The sequence below is a fragment of the Tenrec ecaudatus genome, chromosome 13 (genome assembly GCF_050624435.1).
Source record: "Tenrec ecaudatus isolate mTenEca1 chromosome 13, mTenEca1.hap1, whole genome shotgun sequence".
NCBI lineage: Eukaryota > Metazoa > Chordata > Mammalia > Afrosoricida > Tenrecidae > Tenrec > Tenrec ecaudatus.
Window position 1 is genome coordinate 80688059 of NC_134542.1, and position 15635 is coordinate 80703693.

Consider the following 15635-nt stretch of genomic DNA (forward strand, 5'->3'; position numbering starts at 1 on the left):
AATGGAACCCGAAACAGTCCTTGAATGATAACCTTCAACTACGAAACTTTTCAAGTCTCATCCCCTAGTAGGTTCAGTCTAATCAAATTGACTCATCGCGATTGTCAGGCAACAGAATGAAACACGCCCAAGTCCTGCGCCATCTTCACAACTGGTCTTGTTGCAGCCACTGTGCCGGCCCATCGTGTGAGGGGCCTTCCTGATTTCTCTGCCTCCCCACTTGCCAAGCATGACGTCCTTCTCCATGACTGGTCTCTCCGATAACATGTCCCAAGTATGTGAGACCCAGTCTTGCCATTCTTGTCTCTAAGTGGCGTTCTGGCCATACTTCTTCCAGGTTAGATGTTTGCTCTTTTGGCAGCCCATGGTAATTTCAGGATTCTTTGCCAACATTGCAGTTCATATGTATTGATTTTTTTTTGTATTTTTTTTTATGTCCAACTTTCACATGCAGATGAGGAGACTGAAAATACCATGGCTTGGATCAGACACACCTTAGTCCTCAAAGTAACATCCTTGGTTTTCAACACTTTATAAACAGGTCTTCACTGCTGCTTCCGTGAGCACTGACGGATTCAAGCAAGATGAAATCTTTGACAACTTCAAACACTTCCCCATTTACCATGTCACCTATCGGTGCAGTGTCCCTGAGTTGTGATCCACGTGGAGGCTTCAATCCTGGCTCTTCATAAGAAAGCACTTGAAGTCCTCCTCACTGTCAGCAGGCAAGGTTATTACTAAGCCTGTCACCGATTTCGATAAATTCTTCTTCGTATAATGCAGTTTATCTGATTATCTGCTCAACATACAGATTGAATAAGTATGAGGAGAGAATACAATCCAGGCACATACTTCTGATTTTAAACCAAGCAGCTTTCCCTTGTTCTGTTCACACAACTGCCTCTGGATCCATGTGCAGGTTCTGCAGGAGCACAATGGAGTGTTCTGGAATTCCCATTCTTCTCAAGACCGCCGATAATTGGTTACAATCCACACAGTCACATGTCTTTGCACAGTCAACGAAACACAAACACCTTCTAGTGTTCTCTACTTTCAGCCAGGATCCATCTGACGTCAGCGATGCTATCCCTTGTTCTATGTCCTTTTCTGAATCCAGCCCGAACCTGGCAGCTCGCTATCAATGTCTTGCTGCAGCCATTGTTGGTCCATCATGAGCAAAATTATATTTGAATGTGATATAAATGACATTGTTCTTTCTGTAAGTTGTGCATTCTGTTTGGTCACCTTTTGCTATAGTTTATTGTGCCAGCCTGGCCGATAAACACAAGTAGGATTAACTGAAGGGCAGAGGGATAAATGGCTCGGTGAGCCTCACCTTACTTGTTCTGTGCCTCAGTTTAAAGGGGTACACTACCCGTGGGATGCCTAGCCTGTGGACTGTGTCGCTGTAAGTTGAGGTCCCTTTAAGTCCACATGATTGGAATGTTCATCTCTGGAGCTGGGGACCGACAGTTGATGACAGTTGGGGACCTGCCTTGCTGTTTGCTGCCTGGATATATATAGCCCAGCTCTCTCTACAGAAGGGGACTGGCAACTGGCGGATCTCAAGCCTAAAAGGACTGCTAGTGTCTCACTGCTTTATAATTTAACTGTTAATTTCTTGTATTATCTGTATATAATTTAACGGTTCATTTCTTGAATTATATATCTATCTTTATAAATATATTTGTATATATAATTACTAGCAATCTGGTTTGTCTCTCTAGAGAACCCTGTCCAATACACCTTTCTTTGGAATCAGTACAAACAGGAATCTCTTGGCAAATTTCTTGGCACAGACCAGTGAGTGCTTCCTGCATTTCATCAGCTTGGTGAAATATTTCAAGTGATATTCCATCAATTCCTGGAGTATTGTTTTGGGCTAATGCTTTCAGTAAAGCGTGGATTTCTTCCTTCAGCACCACTGATTTTTGCTCGCATGCTACCTTTTAACATGGTTCCTTTTGGTATGGTGACTGTGTCATCTTTTGTTGATGCTTCCTGAATCATTCGATATTTTGCCCATAGAATCTTTAATATTGCAACTCAGACTTGGTTTTTTGTTTAGTTCTTTATGTTTAAGAGATGCTGAGCATGTTCTTCCCTTTTGGTTTTCTAACTCCAGGCCTTTTCACCTTTCAATGTAATATCTGACTTTTTCTTCTCAAGTGGCCCTTTGAAATTTTCTCCTCAGCTTTTTGACGTTATCATTTCTCCCATTTGCTTTAATGAGTAAGAGCAAGTTTCGGAGACTCTACTGACGTAAACTTTTACTTTTTCTTTCTTTCCCTTTTTTATGACCTTTGGCTTTCTTCGTGAATGATGTTCTTGATGCCCTCCCACAGGAGGACATGTCTGTCATTAGTGTTCAATGCAGCAAATCTGTTCCTGAAATGTTCTTGAATTTCACATGGGATCGACTTAAGGTCATATTTTGGCTCTCATGGACTTGTTTCAACTTCACTTTGAACTTATAGAAGAGCAATAGGCCAACTGTTCCACAAAAAGCCCGCCTGGCCTCATTTTACCTGCTGATATTGTCCTTCTCAATTTTATCTTCCCACAGATGTAATCAATTTGATATCTGTGTATTCTGTCTGGAGAAATCCTTCTGTGTTCTTGAAAAAAAAGGTATTTGCAATGAAGAAGTCATTGATCTTTCTTTTTTTTTTTTCACACAACCCGAAAATTTTTCTTTTGGCTGCCAAACACTGGGTCGTATGGCATATTTCATGTTTACAACACAGGGGTGGACAAAAGGCGACAACTCTTGCTCAGGGCTTAGCAATGATGGCAAGGCAAGGATTCCGGAAGGTGACAACCTCAGGGAGGCAACCTTTGGCAGCAGTCACCTAGGGATTCCAGAAGGCCCGTCTCTGGTCCTTCACCACTGGCCCCCTTTGGAGTCTCTTTCAGAGGCCTACCTCTCGGGCTCATGGGGAGAGGGACATCAGATCAATCGTTAGGCTTGGGGTGCGGGGCGCGCGGGAGGAGGGTCGGGTGAGCAGTTCTTTGGGGGCCCCAGCAGAGGAAGACAATGGAAGGGAAAAGTTTCAAGGGCTGCTGGGCCACTTCTTTGGAACTGGTACCCCTTCCCGAAGTCATTGATCTTTCATGTGGTTTAAAGTACATGAAAATTATGTCGTACAATGTAAAGAATGATTTCAAAATACTCTTCCTGCTTCTTTGTTTCCAACTGTTGGATTCATTCCAATTGCTAATAATTATCAATGCAGCTTGACTGCATTTTTTTAATCAACTCCAGAATGAATCAAGTTGGTACAATTCTTCGACTTCTGCATCACTAGCTTTAGAGGCTGGTGCATAAATTTTCATAGTAGTTGTGCTGGTTTGGAATTCTTTAAATGCAGATAGACACTTTCCTATCACAGACAGCACTGTACCTCAAGAGAGATCTTGAAACGTCCTTTTTCAGTATGAATGCGATGTCATTCCTCTTAATTGTATCATTCCTGGCAGAATAAGTCCCTGATTTTCCTGATTCAAATGGTCAACACCATTCCATTTCAGCTTATTAATGCAGAGCATCAATCAATGCATCCATCTTTGTTTTCCACTTCAATTTTAACAACTTCCAATGTTCCTAGATTCATACTGCGTGCATTCCAAGTTCCAATCATTAACTGATGCTTGTAGCTCTTTCTTCTCCTTTTGACTCACGGCCCATCAGCAAATGACGGTCCTGAAGGTCCATATCCATATGGTCGACCCTCGATTGAGAAGGTAGCTCTTCCTCAGTCATATGTTGGGTGCCTCAGACCTGAGGGGCTCATCTTGTGGCACGATCTCAGACAGCATTCTGCTTCTACTCCTGAGGTTTTCAGTGACTGATGATGTTTCTCCATAGGGTATTCGGTGGCTGCTTCCTCAGAAGAGGACAGCCTAGTCCTTCTTCGTGGTGTGTTCTTAGTCTGCAAGCTCTGCAGAACCCTGTTCGCTTTGGGTGACCCTGAGGGCCTTTGAAATACCAGTGACAGAGCTTCCAGCACCACAGCAAGGCACAAGCCGCCACAGTACGGCAAACTGGCGGGCAAGTGGTCTGCCTAACAAGCCCCTTAGAAACAACAACTTAAAATGCTTCTGAGGTTTATTAGGGTGTTACCTCCTGGTCACCACCTATTTTTCAAGGATGAATGGAGACTTCCAAGTTGTTTATCTAGTAATCATTAAAAATATATATATATATTTTTTTCTTCTTCTTCCTTTTCCTCTTAAAACCTGGTACTGGGCCTCCTCTGGCCAGAAAACAAAAGCCAGTGTGTATAGTACACGCTGAATCACGGTCAGGTCCAGGTGTCTGTCCAAATCCTGTGGTGATGCCCAATCTGCCGCAGGGAAGACCTCATGGCTTGATCAAGTCCAGAAAAGATTGAACAGCGCAGTGAGCGCCACTTGAGCACAGAAGGCTTAACACCCCCAACATGCTGCCTGAGGGGCGTTCATGACAAGGGTCACGTCTTCTTCAACGGCAACAACAGACTGGAGAGCACCACCACAGAAATCCTACCGCAAGCAAAGCTCCTCCTCATTTGGAAAGCTGGGTGCTGAATCGAAGGTAGGCTTCACCAGACTCAGACAGCGGGCTGTGCAGGGCTTTGGCATGCAGTCAGGGCTTGAGGGACAGAGAGCACGATTAAAAGCCCCTTGTTTCCATTTAAAATCGCACGGCTTTCCTGTTCCTTCAGATGTGTGTGCACCGCTAGCACCGCTAACCCAGCCATCAACCGCAATGCTTCCACCTGCCCAGGAGAAGCTCCTGCAGAGGTTTAAGACACCGCAATGCTGACAAGTGAAGCTGAATTTCCAGGGATTTAAATCTGACCAGCTGATTCTCAGACACTGCCAGTACCCTTGAACTTCAAGGATTCAGAGAATTCTCCTCTGGGAGGTCGGGTGTGAAATATAACTGTCCTAACAACAAACTCACTGCCATTGATCCCACTTGGAAGAAATATCAAGACTAGGTACTGTATACGCTCATGTATAAGCTGAGTTTTTCAGCACATTCTTAATGCAGTATTGGTGGTAAAATTAGGCACCTCAGCTGATATTCGGGTCGGCTTGTACTCGAGTGTATACGGTAAATGCATAGAGATCAGCATCTTTTAGTTGGTTGCCAGGAGTCCGTGGAAGGAAAGATGGGAAGGTAATTCTTAAGAGTTTCTGATCAGAGTGCTGGGTGAGGTAGTTACATAATTTCATGTCAATGTAATAAGCAAGTGCAAGGATGGGATCTAGCCTGTCACTCAGGGTACAGCCTGATGATGCCTCCTTGAAGGTATGGCCTTCTCCTGAGGATTCTGGGAAGTTCCTCTCTTGACTTCACCTTCCTGTTGAGGAGCCACGTGGAGACCCGCACCAGTGCTGAGATGCTTCCACCGATTTTCACCCACCAGCCCGTGATCTTCCTGTATTCAGCATCATGGCGTGTGCTGCGTGAGTCTGAGAGAAATTCAAGGACTGGTATTGGACATGTGGACTCATATTGGACTTAAGGACTTGATCTGAACTGAGCTGGGATGTTTTCTCAATGTACCACCGCTTTTTGATCTAAAGCTCGCTCTTACACTCCTGTCTGGATTTGCTTCTCCAGTCCACCCTGCCTAACACATAGGGAACAAAAACTGGAAATGAACAATGGTCATGGTGAACGTCCCTGAGGTCACACCCATAACATTTGTTGACGTGGAAAATATTTTCTTGTGGCCGGAAACACTCACAAATGGATAAAAGAAGAGTTGGAGGAAGGTGACGTGAATAACTGAGTAACTCAAAGGTGATGGTCACTAGGGGTGTACGAAGGAAAATGTAAGGCGTGAGGACAGATCCATCCATTTCCCTCAAGGGAACCCTGAAGGGCGCCTGCCAACAACAGTGTGGCTGCTTTGGTGAGTAGAGGCAGAGGCAAGAGGCGACCGTTCCAAGCTCATCTGTAGAGGCCATTCCGAAGCCAAGTGAGACAGTTAAGGCTTATGGTGCCAACCTGGCCGATAAACACAGGTGGATTAACTGAAGGGTGGAGGGATAAATGGCTTGGTGAGCCTCACCTTCCTGGTTCTCCAGTCTCCTGTTTTGTGATGGTCGCATCAGGGTGCAGCTGCCTTAGTCAGTTCCCTGCTTCAGCTTGCAAGGCTCACTTCCTGCGAGAGATCCCCAAGGAGAAGCCTCATGGACCTGCCCCAATGCAGCCCTGGGTGCTGGAGCAGCGTGTGGAGACCCCTGCCAGCGCTGAGAGGCTTACACGCTCACTGATTCGGCTTTCCTCCTGCAGTCGGCATCATTGCATGCATTTTGTGAGACTGAGGAGGACTTTGTAGATTGGTGTGGGACATATGGACTAATGTTGGACTTGCGGGCTTGGACAGCACTGGGCTGAGCTGCTTTCTTAATGTACACTTACTTTATATAAAACACTCTCTTATACATATAAGAGTTTCTGTGAATTTGTTTCCTAGTTTCCCCAGACTAACACACTGAGTTTCTATTGTTTGAGGTATGACGATATGATGGTTTTCATATGGGAAGAATCTACTGCACCAGCTGCAATTCCCACTGTGATTCTGCCTGTTCTTCCAACAGTGTCCGGACAGGTTTCTCTTTACTGACAATCCATACTTCCATGCTCTCCAGGGCTGACACAGCACACACTCGTTACAGGATCCCTGCTTGGAAGTGCAGTGTTCAAAGAATAGAGCTTTCTCCTAGGCACACAGCTGGACTGTCGCTCATTATCACGCTACTGAGCCCTGTGACTAGACAATGAAGAACCCGGGTGGAGGGTGAGGATTACAGGGACACGGGCTGCAGCTGAGGAGCTATTTCTGGTCGCTCCCTCCCTTTGCCTTCATCCTGAGCGTCCACCTGCTCTCGACTTGTCCTTCTGTAATACAACCACCAGGATCAGGCAGGCCAGCGTGGCTGTGTCTTTCTCAAATGCTGTCTCTCGTGGGGAATCAGTCAACTTACATTGTCCCTCCACCCCTCACTGTTTCCCAAAGCAGAGCCTGCAGGTGTTCGGCTGGGGGGTTTCTGGGCATCGCCCCAGCACACAAGATCCATCACAGCTGGTTCGAGCCCAACAATCACAGTTTAATCACCCACACAGACACAAGCCCCTCAATTCTTCCTCTGAAATGGACTCATCAGATGTACTACTACATCCTTCGGCATCCCCTGCCACTTTCTTAATTTGTGTCATCAGCTCTGCCTCCCCTTTGGTCTCCTGATCCCATCTCCCCAGATACACCCCAGCCATCCTGGCTCAGAAACCCACAGGGCAGTTCTAGTCTGTCTGAGAGGGTTGCCATGGTTGTAATCAACTCAATGGCAGTGAGTTTGGTTTATGGTCTGTTTACCCCGGCTCAAGGTTCCTGACTCAATAATTCCTCTCTAAATTCATGCCCAGGGCAAGTCCTCTCTACTAGTTATACAGGCCACAAACTTCGAACTCGATTTTTTGTGAAGCTAAAATACTATAAATGAGGCCCCAGCCTATGAAAATAAAATCTCTGGCTATAACTTAACCATCTTTGGTTAAATTATAATTCCTGATTCTTCTTGATATCCACACACATTGCCAGTCTCTTATCCTCCTGCAAAGTATGTTCCCCATTGTTTCTCTTGGAAATTTCTAGTCTTGGTTGTTGTCATTCTCAGATCATAAATAAACCTATTTATTTTTCCATTAAACGATTTTATCTCAAAAAATAAAAAGCAATTCTCAGTTTTGTTTCACACTCATTATTGAATATGCCACATAAACACCAAGACCATTACAAGCAAGCTGAAATGACCTCCCAGGATCATGAAAACTCTGTTTAGGTCTTGTTCCTAGAACAGTAGGGGGTTCCAGGCCTGGCCTGGACTATAATTTCCAGCTTCTATATCTGCTGCTCAGACGGCTGACGTCTCCTGACCTTGCCACACCAGATGCTCCCCTGCCTTTGCTGGCTCAATTCAGAGGGAATTTCTGCAACAGAGATTTAAACAGCGCTGGCCCAGCACTGGGACCCAGATCCAAGCTGCTCTGACCTTGCAAATAACTCCGCTTCTTTCTCTTGCATTCCACAGGCCAATCCACCCTTTTGCTCCCTTCTGATAGCGGGTTCTGAAACGCCCTCCATTGATAACCAGCTCTTCACTGGGGCTGCTTTGCTTTCTCTTGGCAACCTTCCCGGAGAAGGCTGGTCTATCTTGAACCCACATGCCGGGCTGGGGTCGAGGATGCCCGGGCAGGCTGCTCCGATGTCTGGCCCATGGTCTCTCAACTAGTGCCGACTATCTGCTCTTTCTCTATGACTCACTGAACTTCCCCCCAGCTGCACTCACAGAATTCCTGCCCGCACCCCTGGCCGGGGAGTTCCAGGACCCATTGCCTGGTCCTTGTCCGGATGCAGGGAACCAAGGCTTGTGAGGAAATGACTCAGATCACAAAAAGCTGAGGGTCCACAGGCCAGAGCACAAGTAAGTCATGAGAGCTGGTCTGTCCCCCGTCAGAGATGGCAAAACAGAAACTCTGACCACAAAGCCCAGCGGAGCAGGAGGACGCAGGCCATGTCTTCTCCCCACTGTCTGGGTAGCTCCTGCTCGCTAGTTCTCGTGGGAAATCTGAGAAGTGGCTGCCAACGGTGACTTGCCTGGGCAGAGGAGGAATTAAAGGGGCTGCTTGTACATCCCCCAAAGCGAACAATAGTTAGTGAAGTTACGAAGAAGAAAGTAGCGAAATGGTTCTTTTCTCCTGGGAGCTCAACTTATCGTCCCACCCCACCCGCCCACTGTAACAAAAACCAAGCTCAATTTAAATCGAATTTTTATCAATGTCCTTTATAAATCAAATAGACAGCATTAAAAACTCTTTAACTGGCCTTCCATTTCAGACTCACATGAAAATCAGCCGCCTTCCTTTTCTGGTCAAAACTTATCATTGCGATGACCATCATTTTCTCCGGAATTCCAGCATTTTCTGCTTTCTACCACTGTCATGTAGAAAAACTGTTTCCTCCCGCTACACCCACCCCCTTGGTCTTTTATCTTTCTTTTTCATCTTATTTACAATACAGAAGATTCCAACCTTGCAAAAAAAATTTTTTTCTTCACTCTTGGGAAGGATGAATGAATGCAGTCATTTAAAAGCAAGCGCAGTGCCGGCACTTCTGCTGTGAGGGAGCCGTGAAGAGGGTTCTTTGAGGAAACGCTCACTTCTCCCCACAAAAATGCCCTCAGAGTTATGACGACATGGTCAAAAATAATAAAGCATTAGCTAATCCACAAATACAGAAGAGCCCTCAAAAAAAAAAAAAAGAAGTGGGGGAAAGTGGGAAGATGCCATTATATTTTAATTCATTTTTTTCTACACTTTAAAAAAATCCCCTCATATTATACTTAACCTTAAATAATGCATTGTTTAATGGTATTTTAAAATATTATATGCCATCTATGAAAAAAATGTTTTGAAACCGACTGTGGTAGCAATTGTACAATACTGTTTTATGTGATTGATGGAATGTGATGATATATGTAAGAGCTCCCAATAAAATATTTTTTTAAGTTCATGGAGAAAATCCCATTATCTTTATATTCCATTTTTCCCCACAAACTTCTTAAGTCCCCTCATTCCTGGGCACGCGCTGATTGTGAAGCTCTCCGGAGAGCCTGCCTAGCACTGTTCGACAATGTACCATGCAGCTCCTCCGAGGCTGGTGTTGTGAGCCTCTGTCCTTGGTGGCACTCTAAGCCCCAGTGGCACGGTGGTTACAAGGCGGGCTGCTGCCCACAAGGCTAGCAGTTCGAAGGGCAGTTCTACCTGCACTCTCAGATCACTGTCAGTCACAAGTGACTGATGGCAGGGAGTTGGGTGGTTTGGTTTTGTATTATCCTTGGTGACACAGATAACTACTGACACTGCTGCCAGCCACCAGATAGGTGGTACGCTGACCAGTGACATGAAAGAAGGTCCCAGTTAAAGTGGGAGAAAAATGTACAACCAAACTCAAATGTATTAAAAAGATCCGATTTACTCGGCTGAGACGAAGGAAGCCATTCCGCTCAGTAAGACTGGCCAAGCAAACCAACCAGCAGCCGGAGATTTGATCCGCTGGCTTTGTGGTTAGCACCTCCCACTCCATACCACTGTGACACCAGGGCTCCTTTAAACAGCCAACTACAAGACCACATGACCCACATCCACCCTCATGCACAGATGAGAATGAGGGGACGGGAAGCCTGGCTCCTGGCCAGAGTCGATCAATTCTGATCCAGGCCGGGTAAAAGTGCCCCTGCGTGTAAAGACTGCAACTCTTTACAGCGGTAGGAAGCCCCATCTTTCTCCCGAGGAGAGGCTGGTGGTTTCAACCTGCTCATTAGCAGCCTGGTGCGTAACAACTACACCACCACGGCTCCCTGGTGTAGGAATGGTCAGTGTTGACTCATCTTGAGGATCACAATCAATGCCCGCAACCAATGTCCCATGCCAATCGGTACAGGGATTGTTGAATGGGACTCTAACTCGCTGGGCACATTTTCACCTAAGATCCCCCCCAAAATATTTTTGTTGAAATAATAAAAGGATGACAGTTCAAACCCATGCCGAGGTAGCTCAGAGAGACAGTTTTAGTTAAAGGTATGGAGTGCTGTTCTAGTCTTCTCACACGGTGTCAACATGAGTCGGAATTCACTCCGCAGCAACGGCCACCACCCAGAAAATGGGGTTGAAGGTTCGGAAATTCAGATGACTCCAGCTTCAGAGTTCCTGTCTCTTCAATTGCACGGTATTGTTAGGGTTAGCGTGTACAGTACAAGGAATGGAGAAGGAACGGGGCCCAAGAAGGCTGAAGCCGTCCAGGAGATGATCATAAAGAAGGGCCACGGAGGTCAAACCCAGAAGGATCTGTGGGGGCTGAGCTAAGCCCGACATCCGAGAAAGGACTGAACTGGTCAAAACCAAGAGGGTGTACCTGGGAACGGCTTCCCAGGGTTGGAGGGGATGGGTTACATAGAACACACTCCACACATCCCCCTGAAGAACTAAGCCAGCTATGAATGGGGGCAGAATAAAAGAACCAGTCAAGGGATCCCAGGCAACTTATCATCGAGCATGCAGGACTTTCGTTTCCTCTGGAAACAGCTTTGCTATATAGAAAAAAAGATGATTTAAAAAAATAGAAATAAGCCAGATAAATGATATAACATTTATACAGGATAAAGAAGAGTATTAAAATCTCATGTAAGCAATATCTCTGAAACAGTAGGTATAATTTAATCTTTAAAAATCACTGTCATCAGGGGAGGGAGGGGGGTTAAAAAAAAGAGGACCTGATGCAAGGGGCTTAAGTGGAGAGCCAATGCCTTGAGAATGATTGGGGCAGGGAATGTATGGATGTGCTTTATACAATTGATGTATGTATATGTATGGATGGTGATAAGAGTTGTATGAGTCCCTAATAAAATGTAAAAAAAGAAAAGAGGAGAAAAAAAATGATTAGGGCAAAGACTGTACAGATGTGCTTTATACAATTGATGTATGTATTAGTATGAACTGTGATAAGAATTGTATGAGCCCCAATAAATTGTTTTAAAAAAAATCACTGTCATCAAGCTGATTCTGGCTCATAGCTACCCTATGGAGCAGGGAACAACTGCCCCTATGGGATTCTGAGACTGTAACTCTGAGAGTAGAAAGCCTCGTCTTTCTCCTGCAGAGTGGCTGGTGGTTTTGAACTGCTGACCCAATGCATAACCTCTAAGCCACCAGAGCTTCCTAGTAGGTATCATAGTTGAATTAATCTTTTAGGTAATGAAACTATCCTTTTACATATACTATATGATTTTAAAGGGAGAAATCAACAGATAGAGTAGGTATTAAGTAGAATTTACTAATTGTAATTATCCTTATTCTGCTGTGTGTTAAAGGTCGGTCAGCGAGACACATAAGGACATGTTTACCAGGGAAGTTAAATGACATGGGGCTCTGCTCTGAAATACTCCAACCACAAGTAACAACGCAGGCAGGGCTCATGAAACACGCTGAGGAAACCGTTATGTGTGAGGCTCACGGATGAGTAGCTATATGGTGGCTCATATTATGTCTTAGAATAAGTACAGCCAGAGTGAGCACTCCTGGGAGGCAAAGGCAGTGAGACTTCATCGCAGGTGTTCTGGGCGTGTCACGAAGAAAGAACAGTCACACCTTGGTAACAGAGAGGCAGGGAAGAAGAGGAGGCCCTCACAAAGGTGGACGGGCACAGTCACTGCAATGCCAGGCTCAAAGGTAAGAACAACTGTGAGGCTGGTGCCGCCCGGGAAGTGTTCTCTTCTCTCGGACACAGGGCCTCGAGGAGCAGGGACCGGCTGAGAGGCACCCAACAGCATCCTCCTCCTCTCACGTTTTCTATTAACACAGGGAATCCAGGCCAGATGATCCCCTCAGGACCAGTGATGAGAGTGGTGATACCGGGAGGGTGGAGGGAGGGTGAGTTAGAAGGGGGGAACCGATTACAAGGATCCATATATAACCACCTTCCAGGGGGATGGACAACAGAAAAGTGGGTGAAAGGAGACGTCAGACAGTGTAAGATGTGACAAAATAATCAATTATAAATTATCAAGGGTTTATGAGGGAAGGGGGAACAGGGACGGAGGGGGGAAATGAGGAGCTGATATCAACGGCTCAAGTAGAAAGAAAACGTTTTGAGAATGATGCTGGCAGCAAATGTATTAATGTGCTTGACGGGATGGATAGATGGATGGATGGATGGATGGATGGATGAATGGATGGATGGATAGATGGATGGATGGATGGATGGATTGTAGTAAGAATTGTTTGAGCCCCCAATAAAATGATTTTTTTAAAAAGAAAGAAAAGACTTAGGCTATTCATCTGGAGAAAAACGCCTTCTGAAGTCCGCTGACCAGACGCTAGCCACCCACCTACAAAGGTCTAGCCTACACAGACCTGTCTCCACCTGCAATGTCCCTTTTCTCCACTGAGACATTCTTCCTCCAAGACCTGTCCCTCCAAAGCAGAGGTCTCAACCTCCCCTGTACATCCCGCACCACATCCATCTCTGCAATGTGCTCCAGGTTACACTCTTTGATTTGGATATGCAAACGTCTCCCTGCCTACGCTGAGAGCCAGAGCAGGACCCTGCCTGATCACCACAGATCCAGGGCCTGGCTCGTGGTACGCACTAGATACAGACAAAGATTTCTACTCCCGTAGAGTTACGGTCGCAGAAGCCTACTGGGGCAGTTCTACCCTGTCCTGTAGGCTCACCTTGAGTCAGAATCGATTTGATGGCAGCGAGTTTGATTTTGGAGTCTCAGCTCATTGTAAAAGCACAGATGTCCTGCCAAGAGCTGTTTCAAAGGCCTGCCAAGCTGAACAACCTGTGTTCTTCCTGATCTGCTGATGATGCCCAAACAGTGATGTATGCCAGCCTGTCCCTGTCATTTCTTCCGGCTAGAGCACTCAGACACACATGCCTCCAGGTAAGAGGCTCTGGGTACGCACCTGGGAGACCGCTGCATCAGAATCAGTACATGTACCACACACCTATGCTCTACTCTGGAACTGCTTAATTCTGGAAGACAGTCCTACCGAATTCCTGTCTCAACTGTGTCCTGGATCACTGCTATATCACCCACATGCAAATCATGAGACTTCCGGAGACATATCGTTGTGCATATGTACAAATACCCAGGCCTCCTAAGTGACAGATTCGCAAGGGCTCGGTTTGAGAAAGGGTGGCAGTAATGGTCACGCAACACCCCTGACAAGTGGTGCTCCCTTGCCCTCCCAGGAGCCAAGTCCCTTGCCCGCCAGGAGCCCTCAGGACTTCAGCGATAAAAGTAAAGATGATTACACAGGAAGAAGCTAAAACCCAGGAAACAAGACCTCCAAAGGTGTGGCCAGCACGTAAAATAATGTAGCACGTGTTGGTTTTCAAACCTGTGTTTCAGAAGCAGAACTCTTTTCATTTGTGTTTTTTTAATTATTAAATACACTGTTTTACTAATGATTATCCTGAAATTTTTTTCATCAGTCATCTTTTCAATTTTTTAATGGATGCTTACAGGATTCCTGTCCACTTTCCCCTCAGACAATGGCTTAAAGCCTGCACGTCACACGCTATCCCTTCATTGTGTGCCAATCTGACGTGCTTCTCCCCTCTTCCCTTGCACGTGAGCAGTATGGTGTGGTGTACGGGAAAAGAACTTTGAAATCAGAGGAAACTGGATTTTCATATCACATAAAACAAACTTCGGAGAAATCATCTGTGGGTATGTATGGGGGGAGAGACTAAGATATTTTTAAAATCTGAAATTTGGCAATTCTTCCATTTGATTATCAACTGTGTTCTACTAAATTTCAGTGAAATTATTCAATTTTCTATTTTAAAGGTCAGCAGTAAATCCCTGAATGGTGGGATTAAGATGGGGCTTTCTATTCCAGTGAAGTGTTAGTCTGGGAAACGCACAGGGGCAGAGCTACGCTGCCCTGAAAGGTCACGAAGGGTTGACATCGACTCAGTGGCAGTGAGTTTTGAGTTTGGGCCATAAGCACAGGTTACCTTGGTCATCCAGAAACGAACTTTTGAAAGGAAGTGTCTCAAAGATTTTCAGAGGCGTGGTGGGAGGGTGAGATGCTGCCCTCAGCCCTAAAAGATGGATTTGAAAACCACCAGCCTGCACCAGAGTATGTGCCCCAAGATCAAGTCTCAGAATAATGTGTTTACTGTATTACTGTATCATCCACACGTAAAACTTTTTCTTTTATTTTTTTTAAGTTTAAAATTCTTCTTTATACGCTCACAGCTTAATTTGTAAGGGTTTGGAGTCTCATGCTCCCGAGGTTAGAACATTGGCTTCTTTTCTTGGCCACAAAACTCAAACCAAACTCACTGCCATGGGCGCACAGTAGCTCTAGAGGACAGAGTTGAACTGTCCCAGTTGGTTCCGAGACTGTTAATGGGAGTTGAAAGCCTCCTTTCTCCCGTGGAGCAGCTGGTGATTTTGAACTCCTGACCTTGAAGTTAACAAACCAATGAGTAGCCACGACACCGCCAGGGCGCCTTTCTTGGCAACAGGAAACTCTAAGTCCCAGGCATCACACAATAAAAAACGAAAAACCAAGCCAGTTGCCATGAACTCGAACTTGTGGCAACCCATGTGTTACAGAGCAGAACTGCCCCAAAGGGTGTGCCACCTCTTGGGATTTCAGGCCTCTCTTCCAAGGAAGCCCGCGGCCGGCCAAGCCACCTGCATTTCCAGTTAGTGGCACTCAGCTGACCATTTGCATCCTTCAGGGATCTCTGTCTCCAAATAGGTGATCTCAATCCCGTCCACACCAGTGCCAGTAAGCCATTTCAAATGCCCTAGTAACAACCAGTACCTCAACCTCCTGAATTGCTGCCATCAAGTTGATTCCCACTCACAGCAAGAGGGAACTGGGCAGAGCAGAACTGTTTCCCAGGGGTTCCACAGCTCTACGCCTTTACAGGACTGGGCAGTCTCATCTTTCTCCCACATACATCAGTATTTCAGAAGTTTTTTTTTTTCTTCACATTATTACAATTTCGTCGAAACGAGCAAGCCCTATTTTGCCACAGATGAAAGAG

The 15635-nt window shown here is 45.8% G+C and overlaps 1 protein-coding gene across 4 annotated transcripts in view; it reads right to left on the reverse strand.

The window, feature by feature from the left end:
* Positions 1 to 15635, reverse strand: part of TANC1 (tetratricopeptide repeat, ankyrin repeat and coiled-coil containing 1) — a 299529-nt gene that overhangs the window by 222661 nt on the left and 61233 nt on the right. The window contains exon 1 of one of the 4 annotated variants that reach the window (XM_075529695.1): positions 8904 to 8978. The exons of the other annotated variants lie outside the window; for them this stretch is intronic. The gene's annotated coding sequence lies outside the window, so the exon portion shown is untranslated. Of the gene's footprint in view, positions 1 to 8903; positions 8979 to 15635 lie in introns of those variants that run through there. 4 annotated transcript variants of the gene reach the window in all.